Below are 4216 nucleotides of genomic sequence, written 5' to 3'. Positions count from 1 at the left end.
AAAAACTTTGGAGGAGATTGTGGTAATGGCTACATAAGTGTATTCATATGTCCAAACTCATAGAATTGTATAAAGTAATTATGTGCATTTTTTCATATCAATGATATCTTAATAAAGTTAAATGAATTATAATAGTTTAAAATATATTAATATATTATTATATATAATAAAGTAGATGTTACATTATATATTAATATATATTTATTTATAACAAAACAAAGTTTGCCTTGTAGATACCTGAATTTTTATTCCCACATACATTCTGCCACTCTTGGTAGTCTAATGCTCTTCCTCAATAAAATCACTTTAGAAAGTATAGAAGCCCTTAAATCTTATTTATTTTTCAGTTTAATTTAACATCTGCTGTTGCTAACTCTTTAACCAAGCCCTGAACAGATAACTAGGGACTTGCAGTTTGCCCAGGCCACACCGCTGACCAGAAGGTGAATGCTAGGTTCCCAGGGCAAGATCAGACTGTGAAATGCCTCTCATGGCCCAACAGGGCTGGACTGGGGTTAGTGTCGTGCAACTGCCCCAGTGCTGAGGGGTAGATGGAGAGTACAGGGAAGGGACAGTTTTTTGTGCAGCCTAAATTAGTCAGGAGGCCTCCCTCTGTCTCCCCATGGCTAAGCTCATTGTTGCAGGAGGTAGTGTGCATACGCCAACACGGTGGAGGTCAGGTCTTCTGTTCCCTGCAGCCCTGACAGATGCCTTTCCTAAGACATTCTGTGCCTTCCACAGGGTCTGAGCACCAGCTTGGCCTATATAAAAGGGACACAGCTTCCATGGCATCCTCAATGTGCCTCAGCAGCCAGAGGACACCAAGGACTCTCCTGCTGGCCTGCAACTCTCAGAGCCTCTGGCTGGCAAACCAGGAGAAGGAGAGCAGGCTTGAGCACAGGGCCTGTTGTATAAGCATTGTGCAGGGTGAGCACCAGGCTATGATGGTGACTTCACTGCTGGCCATCAGAGTTCCTGGGGACTGAACACCACTAAGATGAGTAAGTCCTGGTGCCACAGCTTGGCCAGGCAGATATTCTTGTGGTGATAGCTGTGCTGGTCCTCTCATCACTGGTCATGAAGTCTCTGCTGACATCTGGGAATTTGAAGAAGCATTCATCATTGAACGTGTAGGCACCCTGGGCACACAAAGCAAGCTTCATCTCTGGGCAAGGTCTTCAGGTCAAACATCAGCAGGTTGATGTCCTCAGCCATGGTTGGCAGCTGCATGTGTTTGGCTACCACTGAGCTGCTGGGCCTGGAGTGGCTCTTAGCTCACAGGTACCTGTTGTCCAAGGACCCGTTCAGTCCAATGACTGCCTAATGTGGCAGGATCTGTTTAGTGCCCCCAATCTGATATGGCATATAAGTGAGGTAGCCCATGGTGAAGATGAGGAGCTTTTTAGGGCACCAGCAGCACTGCCCTCCAGGTGCTTATTGAGGCCCTGGGCCAGCAGCTCAGCCACCTTGGTCTCCAGAATGCACTCTGCTTGCTATTGTGTTCAACTGTCCAAGAGCTAACCCAGGAGTCACCACAACCTCTCCTTGGCACACCAGCTGGGGCCAGGCTATTTTCTTCAACATTGTCCTCATCTTCACTGCCCAGGTCAAAGATATGGTGGGGGTCCCACAAATGTCCAGCATGAGGTCAGGACTGTGGAAGTAGCCGCAATCAGCCACCATCAGCAAGTGGATGGTATTGGGGTCAAGTTTCCAGAGCCCTTCATCCCACTGACATTCTCGGACTCCACATCCTGGAAAGTGATGTCTAAGATGCCATGCAGGCTCCTTAAGATCAGGCTGGTCTTTGTGAGCCAGCAGCCAAACACATCCTAGGGTTTATTGCTCCATGTGAGACAGATGCAAGAAGTGATTTAAGCTGATGACTGCAACCTCGCCAAAGGAGAAGCAGGAACACCGCCAGGCCAGCCAGCAACACTGGGTCATCCTGATTGAATAGGGAGAACTGGGTGTAGCTCCAGTTGTAGGGACACATGTCTATGCTGTGCAGAAGCAAGATAATTAGGTTATTTTTCCAGATCTTCACTGTACAGTCCTTAGAGCGGGAAGCAAACTGGTGGCCAGAGTGGGAAAAGCTGAAGTATAAGACAGGGTCAGTGTGCTCCTTCCATCTGCAGCTCCATGCAGGATCCCATTTCATAGAGCTGTCCCAACTCCTCATACCAGGAGGCCTCAAGGTTTCATGTAGGTCATGGGCCACCTGATAGTAGTGGTAGAACTGCTTCCTCCACAGGAATTTGTCTTAGGGCATGGCCTGCCATTGGCTGCACACCAGCCCCAGGCAGGTATCAGATCAATAGGGCCCAAGCTCAGCAAGGTCTGATAGACTAAGATGTCAGGGAACAGAGCAGTGGCATGATCCTCTAATCCATCATGACATTCTGCCCAGGAAACCCTTGGCTGCCCCCACCTATATGCACTGCCCCTGCTTCAGGCACCTGACTTTGGCTCAGGGGCCTACTTCCCCTCGCTTGTAAATCTATGTAGAATTTCCTTAGAGCAATGCAACCACATTTCTGCATAAAGTCAGAGGTAATGATTATTTACATATTTGCAAAGAATTTATAACAGAAAAATTTAAAGTTTTGCTTCAGCCTTTCTCTAATAAAGGTCATGCAAATCAGAAGAAAGTATGATTACTTTATATTGTAATCATACACTAAAATATTTCTTCCTTAGTTCTAATCCAGACATATAGATGTTTAAGGAATTGTTAAATGTTCTCTCTCTCTTTCTCTCTCTTCCTGTCTCTCATATATATGAAAGGATGTTGTGATATGTAAGAAGGTTATAAATAACTAAACTTATATGTTAACTATAATTATCTCCAATATCATCATTGAAGTTAGCTAGGAAGTGCAGCTCTTCCTATGGCATGTTTGTGTCCATCATTTTTGTCAGCTCCCCAGTGTCTTTGACCATCTTTTGGCTGCCATCTTTAGTCAGGGCAAGAGTTCCCAGCCATGCATGAGCATCCAGAGTGGCCATCCACTCCGCAGCTCAGCAGGTGCTGTGTGAGGCCCTTCCCTCTCCGGCTATGTCCAATTCACTCTGCCAGTGCACATTCTCACAGTCGCATATACAGTTTACCACAGGCAGCTTCTGCAGCTCCTCCCTTCAGGAAAGCATGTGCTGTTAATCTGTCTTTGTTAAGCAATGTGCCTTAAATGCTGTATTCTTCACCTTAAGGGCATTGCCTGTCCCCCTATGCAAGATTTGGGGGAGATGGTGGTGTTTCCCTATTTTCAGGGGGGACTCATGCTCTGTATCCCATTACAAATTATATAAATTACCCCTACCTGCCATCTTCAATTTAAAATAATTATTGGCACAAAAGAGAGGGTACTGAGTGATTTGACTCTGAGTGAATGAAGCCTTTATTTGTTGTCTTAAAAAGGTTCTAGTGTCCTGGACAGAATTAGGGGTTTATGACGAGATCGCAGAATTGTCAAATACATTACCAAACCTAGCAAGAAAGCATGCAATTCATACTGTTTTCCTCATTTTTTCCTTTATGATCACAATTTGGTTTTATAACAATATTAATTCTTTTCTGGTAAAGCATCTAAAGAGAGTCATTGGAACTAACTAGTTATTCAAAGCTCTTAATCTTCAATTTCCCAATTTATTTTACTACCCTGGGTATACCAGAAATCCAAAAGAGGGAATAGCAGGAAACATTTAAATGCTGGAGTGAGCAGTTTTGTGAAATAGAAAATAAAATGAAATATTACTTTGTAAAGTGTATTAAGATGCATGTGTCAGCAATTATAAATACATAATAACAAATGTTTTATCAAACATGTGGGTATGAAATCCATATGTTTTAAAATGGTACATTTCTAATAACCTGGAGAATTTATTATAAATTTCATTTAATCATCTGTTAGCAGGTTCACAAGCAGATTTTGTTTGCAAACAAACTTTGTTTTATTTCATTGAGAATACAAAGATCCAAAGGGGAAACAAAATCCCTTATGTATTTTAGTGTGCAGTAAAAAAGAAGACGAAACCAAATTTATTTAATTTAAGAATGTCAAACAACATGTATTTTATTTATATACACAAATTGAAACTGGAAGTAGTAGTTTGATGACTCCAGTTATGATATATGTATTTGCACTAGGGAGAAAGAAGTTTGCAGAATAAGTAAAGAGGTGAAAAACTTAGGTTCTAAGTTTAACATTTTTTTTTT

At 42.7% G+C, this 4216-nt stretch overlaps 1 pseudogene; it reads right to left on the bottom strand.

Moving 5' to 3' along the window:
* Window positions 1-966: 966 nt before the first annotated feature.
* LOC129063202 (F-box/WD repeat-containing protein 5-like) lies at window positions 967-3327 on the bottom strand (annotated as a pseudogene).
* Window positions 3328-4216: the final 889 nt, after the last annotated feature.

This window comes from Pteronotus mesoamericanus, unplaced genomic scaffold (assembly GCF_021234165.1).
Source record: "Pteronotus mesoamericanus isolate MK-2021 breed Mesoamerican mustached bat unplaced genomic scaffold, CSHL_Meso_final scaffold_85, whole genome shotgun sequence".
In the NCBI taxonomy this organism is placed as follows: domain Eukaryota; kingdom Metazoa; phylum Chordata; class Mammalia; order Chiroptera; family Mormoopidae; genus Pteronotus; species Pteronotus mesoamericanus.
This window is presented reverse-complemented; position numbering and strand designations above follow the sequence as displayed.